Here is a 19627-nt window from a genome sequence, read left to right as displayed (position 1 = left end):
AACCTTTGATTCTATTACCTAGTATGATGTCTTGTGACTTATGACAATGACTTATTCCAATCTTATAGTTATGGTATATCAGTAGGATGTGCCATTGAGACTCATGAGAGATGACCTCTGGGACCACCACCAATCTTGAGAATGAAAAGACCACAGCTCTAGTTTAGTGATGCATCCAGCAGCATGACCCCTTTGGAGTGATTAACCAGGCATTTAAAAAACTAAACGTTTTTCCCTTTTGGACAACCCCTTTAAAAGAGTTTATTAAGAATTTAATAATGATGACCTATCCTCTGGATAGCTCATCAGTATCCGATCATGGGGGTCCGACACCTGGGAACCCAGCCGATCAGCTGTTTGAGAAGGCACTGGCTCTATTAAGCGTTTTTTGTATTATACTTTATGGGGCAAATGTGCTTTTTGTCACCACCCCATTTCCAGTTAGTGCTGGAAGTCCGCCAAAAAGAATGTATACTTTTTTTTTACAATGGTAAAAAAAACATAATTTTTTTTTTTTTTTAAATGGAACTCTATGGTGAACAGATGTCACTATATGTCATCAGTCTGAGGCATCCGCTTAACGTATACGTTTTCAAATGGGGACATAAAACGTGATGTGAACCCACCCTAATAAGGCACACTTACGGTCTGTGCAGAATGCTGCAGCCCCGCTCTTCTCTCTATCTTCCCAGTGTGACTCTTAGTCCAGAGATGTGGCACATGTGGTGAGGTAGGGGCTGGGGAAGAGTCTTCAGCGCTCATTAGAATGCTGAAGATGGACTCTACATAGCAATGCTTATTTAGAGTGTTGCTAAGAAGACTCTTTACACCCTAATTATATTGGAAAGAAAAACAGATCACTATTAATGAACAATATAAAAGCGTTTAACACCATTGTGCCTATAATATATAAAAAATAAACTGAATAGTTAAATTTTAAATGGAATCTGTCTCAAGTGACCTACCTATAAAAATGTTTGCATACACTCATAGATTATTAAAACACTGGTTTTCTTTTGTTGACTCAAAGCTCTCTTCCCGAGTTAGGTTTTCTAAATATGCAAAGTAGGCCCTCCCTCACTGTTTTGATGTACAGGGCCAGGCAGTGCCAAGCAGTGAGGAAGGGAGAAGGAAGCAATACTGTATATACTGTATACATTCTGCATCCCAATGAACTACCATTCATCTGCATTCTTTAGAGAGAGGCTATCGTATGGGTAAAATAAAGGTCTGAGAGCAAAATTTTAAATACATGTATACTAGAAAATTGTTTACCATCCTATGAACAAATGAATGTAATAAATAAACTTGGAATACCCCTTTAAAGTTATGGGGTACCACAGCTTTAATTACCGTAAGTGGACAGAGTAGTGCCATTGAGTACGGTAATTACTATGTGGCTCTAATGTGGGCTCAGTTTACTACCTCTGGCTACTATTGACCTAATTTATCAAGACACACTATTTTCTAAAGTGTGTGGCCAGGAGTTTGGGGTCAATATTTGAGGGGGATCTATTAAAAATGTGCCGAATTGCACGTATATTTGCCACATGTACTTTTTCCTTAAAGTATGTTTTAGTGCATAAATGGCACATTTTGCTGGCACATGTGATAGCTGAAAGGATGTCTTCTCCATTTGCTGTCCACCAGAGCACAGTCATAGTGGCTACACTCTTCCACTCAATAACAGCACGACTCAAGGTCTTAGGCGGGTCATATGCTCATCATCGTTATTGGGTGCCTAATATTATTTCTTTGTGTTCATACCCTATTAATGAGAGTCTACATGGAGAGATATAAGCTGGCCTTTTATATTAGATAGCTGTTGGACAAACACTGCGCACCTCTGGCAGAGGCTTATCTTCTGGAGGGACATGGTACTGAGAATGTTGAAACCCAACATAAGACCTGTCATTGAGTGATAATTTTGCGCCTTCCCTGAGTTTGGATAAATTGTATCTAAAAAGTAAGGCCAGCATTATTATTGCTCTTGTCAAACTTCTTGGGAGGCAAGTCAGTATTTTTCTTCTCTGAGAATACTACAATGTTCCAACCATTCTGATCAAACATTAATGTCTACCCAGATACCTCCTAAAATAAAACCATGGAAAAAGCCATTATTATGATTTAATTCAATGCTCCCATGTCAAAGAGTGTGTGATAAAGGCACATACACCAGTCTTAACACTATGTATGGAGTAAATCTATAGCTCCCTCATTAGTCAAGGTAACCCACCGCTATTTTTATTGAGAGGAAATTTACACTCAGATAACATAAACACTGCTCCAGGCACATCTGTAATTTCATGTTCAGCTCAATATTAAACTGAGCCAAAACTGGCGTATTTAGCATGCAATTTCCATAAACTACGACCTGATTAGCTGACCTGTTAATGAGCCCGTCTGTTCTGCCGAGCAGGAGTTTTAGTAGGACAAGTAGCCTCTGTTCTCAGGTTCAATCTGTTACAAATATAACAAGAATAAACTTTGGCTTCAGCCTGAAACCTTACACGGACTGGAACCTTCCATAAAAAGAAACCCACCCATGCTCTTAAAAATTTTATGATTATTGTTGCTGAAATAACATTTAAATGGAGCTGAAGTTTCAGAGAAAACAATCTATGTGCATACATCCAAGCTATTTCAGCTTGCTTCTCCACTGTGTTTCTTGGATATAATATGTTCCAAGTTACCAATGCTCCATTTAGATCTATCCTGCTTTGCAGGGAAGTAGATGAAAATTGGGGAAAAAAGGGTACATGGCGCACATACTTTGTCAAGTAATTTAATTTACTTGGAAAGTAACCAACGTAGCTCAAATTACTTCTCTTCTCATAGGTAAATCTGCACACAAATAACAAGACAATTGTCAAACCAAAAATGTGTCTATCAAAAAATGAATGTGGACATAATTCATACTGCTAATTCTATCATAAGCTTTTAGACTAATCATGAAAATACTAAAATACAGACAATTGATTTAAATAGGTTAAGAAACTTAAAATTACATTTAGAGAGGTAATCTAGTTTACAAAACCAGGGTAGAGATTGGTTACAAAGAGCGCCTCTGGCTTTGAATGTCCTGTCCAGTATTACACATACATTGATTTGAGTTTAAAGGGGTTCAGTATTTTCATACTGATGGCTTTTCATCAGGATAGCTCATCAATATGAGATCAGCTGGGGTCCAACTCCCAACACTCCTGATGATCAGCTGTGTGAAGAAGCCATGGCACTTACCGGAGCTCTGATGAGCACCACGGCCTCCTCACAACTTACCAAGCATAGCAACGTCCACTGGATAGCGGCTGTGCTTGGTATTGCAGTTTACCTCCGTTCATTTTAATCACATGGCCTAGGAAGAGGCCTAAGCTCTCACTGAGTGCCGTGGCCTCTTCACACAGATGATCGGTGGGAGTGCTGGTAGTCAGACCCCAGCTGATCTCATATTGATGACCCGTGTTGTGGTGCTGCCGGAAAATGATCTTTTAGCTGATTGCTGTGGGACACCAGGGTGAGACACCTTGTGGTCATCTTATTGTCAAGGAACCCCTCTAACAAGTAAAACATAATCCCTCTTAGTCAGTAAATAAAATAAAAAACATATTAATGTATCATCCTTTCTATTGACATTTATTGCTTATTTTATCGAATAGCAGATTGTAGTGGCATGCAAGTTTTCAGGTCTGTAGTCTTCAGTTTATCACAATAGCTAAGAAGCTGCAAGGTTCAGATAGCTCTTAATTTGATTCATTTACAAATAAAATGTTCCAAACCTTGAGAGAACTCATCAGAACTCTATGTCCAGGGTCAATGTAGTTTATTTAGATTGTCAGACTCAATTTGCTAGGAAGACTTTGACACTGCACACAGAACAGTGTTTCGACATCACTAGACACAACTATTACTGAAAGTGCTGATAAATTATCAGTGATGAGGACAGAGAAAGTGCTCTGGATTTATGGCACACACTACAGAAATGTCTCTTTTAACCAAGGAAACTTTAAGCAATACTTTATTTTTTTCTGTCTCTTGCCTGTATGCTGTTAAAGAATGGACCATAATTCCTGAAAAATGTCAGTGTCAAGTAGTTTTCCAGGCCAAGAGCCTAATACAATGAGTCTGTTAATTTCAAATTGAGGTTTCAGTTTTGAGTTGGATGAGGAGGTGCCAAATAATTAATAACATTGTTCCCTCACTTGTTATAAGCACTGAACCTTCAGAGCTTGATGAAAAATGAAGAAAGAGGCCACATTAAGGGTCCATTCACACGTCCGTGGAATGGGTCCGCATCCGTTCTGCATTCATTCTCAATGGGGCAGGAATGGATGCGGAGAGCACACTATGTGCTCTTCGCATCCGCATTTCCGGAGCGCGGCCTGATCTTCCGGTCCGCAGCTCCGGAAAAAAATAGAACATGTCCTATTCTTGTCCGCAATTGCGGGAATGGGGAAATTCAGTATATTCTAATGCAGTGCTGCCACCTGCAGACCAACATTGGAATATACCTGTGACAGACCTGGTAGCCTTGTACAGATTGCAGCCTATCACTGCCATGGAATGGCTTCCTCGATCTCAGCACAGCGAAGCCATTTGGACCCTGGGAGTGCAGCATTCCCACGGAAAGTCATCTAAGATGCCATGATTACTGAGGTTAAATGTCTGCGATCTGTGTTATCTCCACTTGCAAAACATTGATCCCGCATGTCTGCTGTGATGGGTTAACCATTCATTGTTATTTGTATTAATGTTGATAAGTTTGAAGCTTCCTTTTAAACCAATAAATGAATAACATTATTGAAGCTCTTGAAGGCATAAAAATGTTTGCAATATGTTACTGTTAACTGTTAGGCCCCTTTCACACGGGCGAGTATTCCGCACGAAAGCGATGCGTGAGGTCAACGCATTGCACCCGCACTGAATACCGACCCATTCATTTCTATGGGGCTGTTCACATGAGTGGTGATTTTCACGCATCACTTGTGCGTTGCGTGAAAATCGCAGCATGCTCTATATTCTGCATTTTTCACGCAACGCAGGCCCCATAGAAGTGAATGGGGTTGCGTGAAAATCGCAAGCATCCGCAAGCAAGTGCAGAATACAGAATGCTTAGTAGGTGATCAATTGAGGGTTAAAAAAAAATTAAAAAATTAACTCACCTCCTCTTGTTCGCATAGTTCCCGGTCTCTTCTTTACTTCTTTAATGATGAACTACCGGCTAGGACCTGTGGTGACGTCAGATCACATGCTCCAATCACATGGTCCATCACCACGGTGATGGACCATGTGATTGGAGCATGTGATCTGACGTCACCAAAGGTCCTTTAGCCCACAGCTCATCATTAAAGAAGTAAAGAAGAGACCGGGAACTACGCAAACAAGAGGAGAAGGTGAGTTTATTTTTTTTAACCCTCAATTGATCACCTACTAAGCATTCTGTATTCAGAATGCTATTATCCCTTATAACCATGTTATAAGGGAAAATAATAACATCTACACAACACCTAACCCAAGCCCGAACTTCTGTGAAGAAGTTCGGGTTTGGGTACCAAACATGCGTGATTTTTCTCACGCGAGTGCAAAACTCATTACAATGTTTTGCACTCGCGCGGAAAAATCGTGGGTGTTCCCGCAACGCACCCGCACATTTTCCCGCAACGCCCGTGTGAAACAGGCCTTAAAGGGGTTTACCAGGACTGATTTAAAATGACCGTCAGCAACCTGTCCCAGAACTTGACCTAGACTGGTTCCTCCACTTGCAGAGATGCCTAGAGTGGTGAGGGGACAGGACCTCACTACACACTATGCTCTGACACTTGCATGTACTACATATTGGTAAGTTTTCCTATCAGGCTGCTCAGCCATGATGGCATATCATAGACAGGATCATGTCACTACAATCTATTGTAGAACAGTGTGGTGTGGCCCCATCCTCTCCTCCCCAGCAGCTCTGCAAGTGGTGGCACCCAGTCTTCCTCACATTCTAAGACAGGTTATCGGAGGCCATATTAAATAATTCATGGAGAACCATTTTAAGGTTTAAATTTATCCACTGGCACATCTATATCTCTATATTTTTTGGTGGGACATTTATAGTATGCCATATATTTTAGCATGTTTTTTTTTTTTTCTTTACAAAACATAAATGACCTTATTTCTAAAATCCGACAGTAGAAAAAGCTTGAGTGACACTACGCGAATGTCATGACAGTCTTATACTGCTAGCGTCACAAATGCAAACCAAAGCATATATAATAAATCATCCGGTGGTGCTCTGCATTGACAGGCAATATCTTCAAGAATCCAGTGCACAAGAGATGTGCAAAAACTTTCTTTATTCTTCCATTGTTAAAAACTGGGTCAGTGGGACAGACAACATAGAATGCAAATGTAAAAAATCGGCAACAGCCGTTTCGCGCATGTATGCGCTTCTTCTGGCCTCCAGGCCAGAGTTTGATGAACCTGTTTCTCCAGTTCATGATATGAATTATCGACAGGCGCTTGTCATCAAGTACCTAATTAAAATTTATATTATTGATTTGTACATAGGACAGTGTATATAAAAAAACACACACTTTGGTATAAACTCCATGGTGGCTTCCCACTGCAGTAGTTGGCACAGGTATGCCCATATGAATGTGACTGCAGTAACAGGTACTGTCAGGGGCGTACACAAATATCAGGGGACATCAAAGTAAAAACATAAAACCTGATTTTTTTCATAAAAAGGAAGAAAAGTGCTACAGGTGCTTCATAAATATGGTGGTCATTCTGAACTCCATATTTCACAATTTATTTACACCAGACAACTTGCATTAAGACATTGTGCAATCTCCCTCATAGAGGTGCTAATCTCTTGCCTCTCTTCCTACAATAAGACACTGGAAGCCTGCAGCCACCACTGAACTCAATGGCAGCTATAAAATATCTTTCCACTGAGCTCCCCCTAGTGGAAGCTGCAGGAAAATGCCATGTCGGTCAGGAGGAGAAGAAGTTCTGCGCCGCTCTCACCCCGGGCCCCATAGAATTCACATGACTACTGAGCACAGCGTAACCTGTAAGGACCTTGTTGCAGGTCCTGCAATGAAGGTAAAGTGGTGCTGCCCATCCACTTTGCTGATCGGTAGGGATGGACCCTCATTGATCATACATTGAAGGCTTATCCAAATCAATGTATTATCATGAGGTGAGAAAAACATATAAGAGCATGTTTTAAATTAATTTGATGCACGGTTCACCCTTTGTACTGTCAGGGAAAAATCCACAGTGCAAACTGCCAGTTTTTTGTGGCAGAATAGACTCGAAGCAATCCTTAAAATATGCACAGATTTTTCCAAAATCAGTAAATATAGTTTAGAAAAATTCATTCCCTTGCATTGCACTGCAGTTACTGCTCCCTTGTGAACATGCCCTTAGCCAAATGAGTGTGATTCATGCCATACAGAGCATATGACAGATATCAGGACCCCATCAGTGAAACTAGCCAATTTAAAAGAAAATAATCTACAAATTTACCAATATATATTGTGCGTTTGGAAACAGTTCAACTATAACTGAGAATACTATTGTACTAAAAGGCTATTTTTCCAGTGTATCAGGCAGCACAAGCAAAAACGGCAGGGAAATACAAGATAGCAGAATGCAATGCTGTTGGTAGAACCTTACAAAAGGCTTTTATTCAGTAAGAATTCCACCTTAGCCCTGTAAATAAATGCCCAGACCAAGTCCGTCCCCCCTCCTAGAGCACCAGGAAACATGCCCCCACCTTCCCCCACAAGCTATGCCACTATGCCTATTAGGGGCTAGCATGAGGCATACAATCTTCTGGACAATCACAAAAGCTTCTCCTGAGATACCTGTCCCATGATCTATTTTAGTTACATTGTAAGATATTTCCTATAGTAAGAATCCCCAATTCAATTCTCCAGTACACTGCAACTACTAAAATTAGTGGCACAGTACATTGCAACAAATATCCAGAACCAGTGAATGGCACTAAACAACTCATATCATACTACTATCATACATCGCAATTGTCAGTACATTGTCCTGTTTAAAGGTGACCCATCACCACAAAATGCAATGTAATCTGCAGGCAGCATGTTATAGAGCAGGAAAAGCTCAGCAGATTGATGCGTAGTTTGTTTGGAAAAAATCTGTAAAACTTGTAATCTACAGATCCATATCTCAGTTTTTTTCTGACAGAAGTTGTACATAGGGGAAGTGTTATCAGTGATTGAGAGCATTATCTGTGTAAGTGTGTATACATAGATAGCTGTCAGTCACTGATAATTGTACACAGGGGAGGTGTTATCAGTGATAAATAGCATTCTCTGTGTAAGTGTGTATACAGAGATAGCTGTCAGTCACTGATATCTGTACATAGGGAGGTGTTATCAATAATTGATAGCATTCACTGTGTAAGTGTATATACAGAGATAGCCGTCAATCACTGATAGATGTACACGGGGAGGTGTTTTCAGTGACTGATAGTACTCTCTGTGTAAGTTTGTATACATAGATAACTGTCAGTCACCGATAGCTGTACATAGGGAGGTGTTATCAATGATTGATAGCATTCACTGTGTAAGTGTATATACAGAGATAGCCGTCAGTCACTGATAGATGTACACAGGGGAGGTGTTTTCAGTGACTGATAGTACTCTCTGTGTAAGTATGTATACATAGATAGCTGTGAGTCACTGATAGATGTACACGGGGAGGTGTTATCAGTGACTGATAGCACTCTCTGTGTAAGTGTTTATACATAGATAGCTGTCAGTCACTGATAGATGTACACGGGGAGGTGTTATGAGTGACTGACAGCATACTCTGTGTAAGTGTGTATACATAGATAGCTGTCAATCACTGATAGATATTCATGGTGGAGGTGATATCAGTGATTAATAGCATTATCTGTGTAAGTGTGTATACAGAGATAGCTGTCAGTTACTGATAGCTGTACATGGGAAGGTGTTATCAGTGATTGATAACATTCTCTGTGTAAGTATGTATACATAGATAGCTGTCAGTCACTGATAGATGTACACAGGGGAAGAGTTATCAGTGATTGAGAGTATTCTCTGTGTAAGTGTGTATACAGAAATAGCTGTTAGTCACTGATAACTGTACAATGGGAAGGTGTTATCACTGACTGATAGCATTATCTGTGTAAGTGTGTATACAGACATACCTGCCAGTCACTGATAATGTCCCCCTTGTACAATTAAATCAGAAATAACAGAGCTAGATAGCTGTCAGTCACTGGTAGTTGTACATGAGGGTAGTTTTATTAGTGATTGATAGCTTTCTCTGTGTAAGTGTGTATACATAGATAGCTGTCAGTCACTGATAGCTGTACATGGGTTAGGTATTATCAGTGATTGATAGCATCCTCTGTGTAAGTTGGTATACAGAGATACCTGCCAGTCACTGATAATGTCCCCCTTGTACGATGAAATCAGAAACAGCAGAGCTATAAATATTTAAATTACAAATTTTAATGAATCTTTTGCCACAAACTATATATTAATCTGCTCAGCTCCTCTTGGTCTATAACATGCTGCTTTCTGGTTGCATTTTGTGGTGACAGATTCTATTCAAGATTTGCAGTTTTGTGGTCACATTCAAGAACTGGATGATATTAAATGTTATATCAATGCAATAGCAGAGATTAAGGGTCTACCTGCCTCACAGTATAAAGGTAATGTGATTATGTCCCTACAAGTTACAAGACATTACATTTGTACTGGCCCAGGTAAAAATAAATACTACTAAATGCTGTGCTTTTGCAGACCATTCATCTTAGCGAGCTTTAGTATGCATACAGGTCATGTTCAATGTATAGGCCTCTTGTGTTACTGTTAACCTGAAGCTTATATTACAGCATGGGTGGGAGTACACAAACACAGGGACTAATGATGTCTGAAACATTAATGCCCATTGGAATCCGTTCAAATTTATTTTATGTAATGGAAAGAAAAATATTCTGAAAAAAAGCATTTGTTGAGGACTTTCTCTAGGGCTTGTGATACTTTAGTAGAGCTGCCATCATTATTAAAAGGCATGCAAGAAGCTGGGCCTGATGTGCCCACTCCACACTCACATCAGTATGGAGATGCTCATTAGAGACACGTTTATCCTAACAGTCGTTTCTACTCACCTGGAAGCTCATTCAAAGCGGTGTTCATAGACAGATAATAGGTAGGTAGAGCAATAAAATAGATATATAAAAGGTAGATAGACAGATAGAAGTAGAGAGATAGATAATAGACAGATGATAGATTAATAGATAAATAATAGTAAGGCAGCTAGATAGATAATAGGCAAATGATAACAAGATAGATAGATAATAAGCAGATGATAGAAAGACAGATAGATAGATAGATAGATAATAAGCAGATGATAGAAAGACAGATAGATAGATAATAGATAGATGACAGAATAATATATAAATAATATAAAGATAGCTAGATATATAATAGACAGATGATAACAAGATAGATAGACAGACAGACAGATATATAGATAAATAGATAGATAAATAGATAATGATAGATACATAGCTAGATAGATATGAGATTGATAGATAGATAGATATGAGATTGATAGATAGATAGATAGACATGAGATAGATAGATAGACATGAGATAGATAGATAGACATGAGATAGATAGATAGATAGACATGAGATAGATAATAGATAGATAGATGATAGATAGATAATGATAGATAGATTTAATAGATAGATTGATAGATAGATGATACACAGACAGATAGATGGATAATAGATGGATAATATATAGATAATAGATAGATAGATAATAGATAGATATGAGATAGATAGATAGATAGATAGATAGATAGATAGATAGATAGATATGAGATAGATAGATAGATAATAGATAGATAGATAGATAATAGATAGATAGATAGATAATAGATAGATAGATAGATAATAGATAGATAGATAGATATGAGATAGATAGATGATAGATAGACAGATTGCTAACCTTCAACATGCCAGCTGTTGTGAAACTACAACTCCCAGCATCCTAAAGGAGTTCCCAAGAACAGAGAAGCACGTTTGCACACTGGGAGTTGTAGTTTCACTACAGCTGGAGTGCTAGAGGCTGCTGACCTCACAGCTAACATTAACATTTGACTATTGTATATGGGTTACATTAGACCACTGTGTGAACACATATTAGTATGCTTTACCAATCATCACACAGCGTCTCCAACGTGCAAAGTTAACGCCGTTTGGAAAAATGACTGGAATATGATATCATTTATATAAGAAAATATTACTAACTGTAAATAGGAATATCGGGGAGAAACATGCATTGGTTACTACATACTACTAATGCTCCAATTACAATCAGAATAGAAGTAACGACCACATACTATTAGTATTCTCCTAACAACAGAAATTACAGTAGGAGAAAGAGTAGGAAATGGCCAAACACCACCAATATAAGCTAAAAGTAGATGAAATCCGCATCTGATTATTACAGACTGGAGTGACGTCTGGCTACATATATTCCTTCACTATTGATGAAAAGTAACATCCTACAGGACAGGGAGGGAATGGACAGCTGGCGTAAAGTGCTTTACATCAAGGCAATTCATGTCAGATCTGTGTGCGGCATGCAGTCGCGGTATCTAAGGGGTTAAGTGAAGCGCCTAAAATCCATAAAAGCGAGCTGAAACGGGGGAAGCGAGGTGTGTAACTAGAGGAACATTTGTCCTGGAAGTGACACCTGCTTGTTTTCCACAAGTACACGGATATAACAGGATCGTACTTACCGTAGACCTCACTGTCCACTTTTCATCGCTTCCAGAGGGCTGTGAATGGAGGAAGGACGGCTGAAATTAAAAGAAAAAAAAAAGGCAAAATCAGAGCCCCTGGAGCCGCTTGCTGTTCTGTACAGTGGGAGCCTCCGGAGCTGCAGCGCTGCGGTCTATAAATATTGACCCTGACACTTGCTCAGTACTTTACTTGCTCATGGAACAGGTCTGTGTTACCGTACACCATGGTAATACTCAGATGAAGTTCTCAGCTGCTCAGACAAAGCAGTGGATTGGCTCACTACCCTCCAACGGAGTGCCTGCCTGGAAATACCATTTCATTGCCAGCTTTACAGATGCTGTACGCCTTTCCAGGGGCCCAAATCAGGCGAAGAAATAAAACATACGTGCTCACCTTTTGAAGGAAACACTTGAACTATTTCTCGGTGCAGATCTAACATGCATAGCGTTCCATATGTCAGCCCCTAATTAAATATGACTGCACTGCCTCCCACGCTGCTAAAACAGCGCTGTTTTTGGAGGGTGGCAGCATTTGATCTCTCCTGCTATGCTTTTGGTACCCATACAGAGATGCAGGAGGGTTTAGGGTGGCTGGGCAGCTTGCCCACTAGATGTACTGTTCCAGATTTCAATTTGCAATAAAATTGAAGAAAAGACTTGTAGTTTCCAGCATACGTTCTATACACTGTATATACCGCTGGTACAAAAAGGCAACTGGCATTGGCTGCGTTCCTTTAACAGGTAGGAAGAGGAGTGGCATGGCTTTTCATTCTGCCAAAATACTTAAAGTGTAACTGCCATTCTATTTTTATTTCTGTAATGTGTAGGGGCAGGGACGCTGACCATTTTTGTAATATACTTTAATTACTGAAATCAAACATTTCTATTAGAAAAATAGCTCTAAAGGTGCCCATGTTGAGCCTTAGCAACGCTCCTCTGTCTTCTGTTTACATAACACAGTGTTGAGCCAGTCTACAATGCGATGTAAACAGAAGACAGAGGAGCGTTACTAAGGCTCAAAATGGGCCACTTTAGAGCAATTTTTCTAAGGCTACTTTCACAATGCCGTTTCTGGGTCCGCCTGTGAGATCCGTTTCAAGGCTCTCACAAGCGGCCCCAAACGGATCAGTTTAGCCCCAATGCATTCTGAATGGATGCGGATCTATTCAGAATGCATCAGTTTGGCTCCGTTCAGGAAATACATGAATCATGAAGATAGTCATACTATAGCTACCGGAAGCATAACCAGAATTCGTAAAGCCCCATAGCAAGATGAGATTGGCCCAACCACCTAATTACAGGTAACTGAAAAAGAGGCATGAGTAGCAATAATTAAACGTATGGATAAGAAACACCCCAACTTCTTATTCACAAAAAAAAAAACATAATTTTTTTGCTCTGGAGAAAGCACCCTCAACCACTGGGCCCAGAGCAGCGGAGCACTTATGCCCATTACAAGCACTCCTATTTACAAAAATAATGCCTGTCACTTTTCAAGATAGATAGATAGATAGATAGATAGACAGATAATAGATAGGAGACTGTCTGATCTCTGTCAGATAGATAGGTAGATATATAAGATAGACAGATGATAGATAGATAGATAGATATGAGATAGATAGATAGATAGACAGATAATAGATAAGAGACTGTCTGATCTCTGCCCAGACTTCACCTCCATAAAGGAGGAAGAGAGACTCTCCATACTGCTAAGGGGAAGAGGAGAACACAGCGGCCACAGCAGCACAATATATTACTGCCTGCCATAGACTGAGAGGAGCCTGATATACCATGGACTCCTATACCCCCACCCTGTATATGTCCCCATCCCCACCCAATTATTTCCCACTTGCTTTGGCAATGCAAAAATGTATTTAGTCCTGCCAATAAAGCTGATTTGATAGATAAATAATAGATAGATATGAGATAGATAGATGGATAGATGATAGATAATAGATAGATAATTGATATGAGATAGATAGACAGACAGACAGACAGACATATAGATAGATATGAGATAGATAGATAGATAGATAGATATGAGATAGATAGATATGAGATAGATAGATGGATGGATAGATAGACAGATAATAGATAGGAGACTGTCTGATCTCTGCCCAGACTTCACCTCCATGGAGGAGGAAGAGAGACTCTCCATACTGCTGGGGGAAGAGGAGAACACAGCGGCCACAGCAGCACAATATATTACTGCCTGCCATAGACTGAGAGGAGCCTGATATACCATGGACTCCTATACCCCCACCCTGTATATGTCCCCATCCCCCAACCCTACCCAATTATTTCCCACTTGGTTTGGCAATGCAAAAAATGTATTTAGTCCTGCCAATAAAGCTGATTTGATTTGATAGATAAATAATAGATAGATATGAGATAGATAAATAGATAGATAGATAGATAGATAGATAATTGATATGAGATAGATAGATATGAGATAGATAGATAGATAGATATGAGATAGATAGATAGATATGAGATAGATAGATAAATAGATAGATATGAGATAGATAGATAGATATGAGATAGATAGATAAATAGATAGATATGAGATAGATAGATAGATAGATATGAGATAGATAGATAGATATGAGATAGATAAATAGACAGATAGATGATAGATAGATAATTGATATGAGATAGATATGAGATAGATATGAGATAGATAGATGATAGATAGATATGAGATAGATAGATAGATATGAGATAGATAGATAGATATGAGATAGATGGATGGATGGATAGATAGATAGACAGATAATAGATAGGAGACTGTCTGATCTCTGCCCAGACTTCACCTCCATGGAGGAGGAAGAGAGACTCTCCATACTGCTGGGGGAAGAGGAGAACACAGCGGCCACAGCAGCACAATATATTACTGCCTGCCATAGACTGAGAGGAGCCTGATATACCATGGACTCCTATACCCCCACCCTGTATATGTCCCCATCCCCCAACCCTACCCAATTATTTCCCACTTGGTTTGGCAATGCAAAAAATGTATTTAGTCCTGCCAATAAAGCTGATTTGATTTGATAGATAAATAATAGATAGATATAAGATAGATAAATAGATAGATAGATAGATAATTGATATGAGATAGATAGATATGAGATAGATAGATATGAGATAGATAGATAGATATGAGATAGATAGATAAATAGATAGATATGAGATAGATAGATAGATAGATAGATATGAGATAGATAGATAGATATGAGATAGATAAATAGACAGATAGATGATAGATAGATAATTGATATGAGATAGATATGAGATAGATAGATGATAGATAGATATGAGATAGATAGATAGATAGATAGATAGATAGATAGATAGATATGAGATAGATAGATAATTGATATGAGATAGATAGATAGATATGAGATAGATAGATAGACAGACAGCTAGATAGATAGATGATAGATAGATAGATAGATAGATAGATAGATAGATAGATGATAGATAGATAGATAGATAATAGATAGATAAATAGATAATAGATAGATAGATAATAGATAGATGAATAGATATGAGATAGATGGATAGATATTTATGAGATAGATAGATAGATAGATATGAGATAGATAGATAGATAGATAGATAGATAATAGATAGGTGATAGATAGATAGATATTAGATAGAAGATAGATAGATAGATAATAGATAGATATGAGATTGATAGATAATGATAGATAGATAGATAGATAGATAGATAGATAGATAGATAATAGATAGGAGATAGATAGATAGACAGATAATAGATAAGAGACTGTCTGATCTCTGCCCAGACTTCACCTCCATGGAGGAGGAAGAGAGACTCTCCATACTGCTAGGGGGAAGAGGAGAACACAGCGGCCACAGCAGCACAATATATTACTGCCTGCCATAGACTGAGAGGAGCCTGATATACCATGGACTCCTATACCCCCACCCTGTATATGTCCCCATCCCCACCCAATTATTTCCCACTTGCTTTGGCAATGCAAAAATGTATTTAGTCCTGCCAATAAAGCTGATTTGATAGATAAATAATAGATAGATATGAGATAGATAGATGGATAGATGATAGATAATAGATAGATAATTGATATGAGATAGATAGACAGACAGACAGACAGATAGATAGATATGAGATAGATAGATAGATAGATATGAGATAGATAGATGGATGGATAGATAGATAGACAGATAATAGATAGGAGACTGTCTGATCTCTGCCCAGACTTCACCTCCATGGAGGAGGAAGAGAGACTCTCCATACTGCTGGGGGAAGAGGAGAACACAGCGGCCACAGCAGCACAATATATTACTGCCTGCCATAGACTGAGAGGAGCCTGATATACCATGGACTCCTATACCCCCACCCTGTATATGTCCCCATCCCCCAACCCTACCCAATTATTTCCCACTTGGTTTGGCAATGCAAAAAATGTATTTAGTCCTGCCAATAAAGCTGATTTGATTTGATAGATAAATAATAGATAGATATGAGATAGATAAATAGATAGATAGATAGATAGATAGATAATTGATATGAGATAGATAGATATGAGATAGATAGATATGAGATAGATAGATAGATATGAGATAGATAGATAAATAGATAGATATGAGATAGATAGATAGATATGAGATAGATAGATAAATAGATAGATATGAGATAGATAGATAGATAGATATGAGATAGATAGATAGATATGAGATAGATAAATAGACAGATAGATGATAGATAGATAATTGATATGAGATAGATATGAGATAGATATGAGATAGATAGATGATAGATAGATATGAGATAGATAGATAGATATGAGATAGATAGATAGATATGAGATAGATGGATGGATGGATAGATAGATAGACAGATAATAGATAGGAGACTGTCTGATCTCTGCCCAGACTTCACCTCCATGGAGGAGGAAGAGAGACTCTCCATACTGCTGGGGGAAGAGGAGAACACAGCGGCCACAGCAGCACAATATATTACTGCCTGCCATAGACTGAGAGGAGCCTGATATACCATGGACTCCTATACCCCCACCCTGTATATGTCCCCATCCCCCAACCCTACCCAATTATTTCCCACTTGGTTTGGCAATGCAAAAAATGTATTTAGTCCTGCCAATAAAGCTGATTTGATTTGATAGATAAATAATAGATAGATATAAGATAGATAAATAGATAGATAGATAGATAATTGATATGAGATAGATAGATATGAGATAGATAGATATGAGATAGATAGATAGATATGAGATAGATAGATAAATAGATAGATATGAGATAGATAGATAGATAGATAGATATGAGATAGATAGATAGATATGAGATAGATAAATAGACAGATAGATGATAGATAGATAATTGATATGAGATAGATATGAGATAGATAGATGATAGATAGATATGAGATAGATAGATAGATAGATAGATAGATAGATAGATAGATATGAGATAGATAGATAGATATGAGATAGATAGATAATTGATATGAGATAGATAGATAGATATGAGATAGATAGATAGACAGACAGCTAGATAGATAGATGATAGATAGATAGATAGATAGATAGATAGATAGATAGATAGATGATAGATAGATAGATAGATAATAGATAGATAAATAGATAATAGATAGATAGATAATAGATAGATGAATAGATATGAGATAGATGGATAGATATTTATGAGATAGATAGATAGATAGATATGAGATAGATAGATAGATAGATAGATAATAGATAGGTGATAGATAGATAGATATTAGATAGAAGATAGATAGATAGATAATAGATAGATATGAGATTGATAGATAATGATAGATAGATAGATAGATAGATAGATAGATAATAGATAGGAGATAGATAGATAGACAGATAATAGATAAGAGACTGTCTGATCTCTGCCCAGACTTCACCTCCATGGAGGAGGAAGAGAGACTCTCCATACTGCTAGGGGGAAGAGGAGAACACAGCGGCCACAGCAGCACAATATATTACTGCCTGCCATAGACTGAGAGGAGCCTGATATACCATGGACTCCTATACCCCCACCCTGTATATGTCCCCATCCCCACCCAATTATTTCCCACTTGCTTTGGCAATGCAAAAATGTATTTAGTCCTGCCAATAAAGCTGATTTGATAGATAAATAATAGATAGATATGAGATAGATAGATGGATAGATGATAGATAATAGATAGATAATTGATATGAGATAGATAGACAGACAGACAGACAGATAGATAGATATGAGATAGATAGATAGATAGATATGAGATAGATAGATGGATGGATAGATAGATAGACAGATAATAGATAGGAGACTGTCTGATCTCTGCCCAGACTTCACCTCCATGGAGGAGGAAGAGAGACTCTCCATACTGCTGGGGGAAGAGGAGAACACAGCGGCCACAGCAGCACAATATATTACTGCCTGCCATAGACTGAGAGGAGCCTGATATACCATGGACTCCTATACCCCCACCCTGTATATGTCCCCATCCCCCAACCCTACCCAATTATTTCCCACTTGGTTTGGCAATGCAAAAAATGTATTTAGTCCTGCCAATAAAGCTGATTTGATTTGATAGATAAATAATAGATAGATATGAGATAGATAAATAGATAGATAGATAGATAATTGATATGAGATAGATAGATATGAGATAGATAGATATGAGATAGATAGATAAATAGATAGATATGAGATAGATAGATAGATAGATAGATATGAGATAGATAGATAGATAGATATGAGATAGATAAATAGACAGATAGATGATAGATAGATAATTGATATGAGATAGATATGAGATAGATAGATGATAGATAGATATGAGATAGATAGATAGATATGAGATAGATAGATAATTGATATGAGATAGATAGATAGATATGAGATAGATTAGATAGATAGATGATAGACAGACAGCTAGATAGATGATAGATAGATAGATAGATGATAGATAGATGATAGATAGATAGATAGATAGATAATAGATAGATAAATAGATGATAGATAGATAGATAGATAGATAATAGATAGATAATAGATAGATAAATAGATAATAGATAGATAGATAGATAATAGATAGATAATAGATAGATGGATAGATATGAGATAGATGGATAGATATTTATGAGATAGATAGATAGATATGAGAGATAGATAGATAGATAGATAGGTGATAGATAGATAGATATTAGATAGAAGATAGATAGATAGATAGATAGATAATAGATAGATATGAGATTGATAGATAGATAATGATAGATAGATAGATAATAGATATGAGATAGATAGATAGATAATAGATAGATAGATAATAGATAGGAGATAGATAGATAGGAGATAGATAATAGATAGATATGAGATTGATTGATAGATAGATAGATAATGATAGATAGATAGATAATAGATAGATATGAGATAGATAGATAGATAATAGATAGGTGATAGATAGATAGATAATAGATAGATGATAGATAGATAGATAATAGATAGATGGATAAATATGAGATAGATGGATAGATAGATAGATAGATAGATAGATAGATAGATATATAGATATGAGATAGATAGATAGATAGATAATAGATAGATAATAGATAGATAGATAGATAAATAGATAGATATGAGATAGATAGATAGATAGATAGATAGGTGATAGATAATAGATAGATAGATAGATAATAGATAGATATGAGATTGATTGATAGATAGATAATGATAGATAGATAGATATGAGATAGATAATAGATAGGTGATAGATAGATAGATAGATAATAGATAGGAG

At 37.6% G+C, this 19627-nt stretch overlaps 1 protein-coding gene across 5 annotated transcripts in view; it reads right to left on the bottom strand.

Annotated features, from left to right (window-relative positions):
* BMPR1B (bone morphogenetic protein receptor type 1B) overlaps positions 1 to 19627 on the bottom strand; it is a 455592-nt gene that overhangs the window by 183572 nt on the left and 252393 nt on the right. The window contains exon 4 of one of the 5 annotated variants that reach the window (XM_040418173.1): positions 11809 to 11868. The exons of 3 other annotated variants lie outside the window; for them this stretch is intronic. The gene's annotated coding sequence lies outside the window, so the exon portion shown is untranslated. Of the gene's footprint in view, positions 1 to 11808; positions 12020 to 19627 lie in introns of those variants that run through there. One more of the 5 variants, XM_040418172.1, reaches the window with a different exon arrangement.

This window comes from Bufo bufo, chromosome 2 (assembly GCF_905171765.1).
Source record: "Bufo bufo chromosome 2, aBufBuf1.1, whole genome shotgun sequence".
Classification (NCBI taxonomy): domain Eukaryota; kingdom Metazoa; phylum Chordata; class Amphibia; order Anura; family Bufonidae; genus Bufo; species Bufo bufo.
This window is presented reverse-complemented; position numbering and strand designations above follow the sequence as displayed.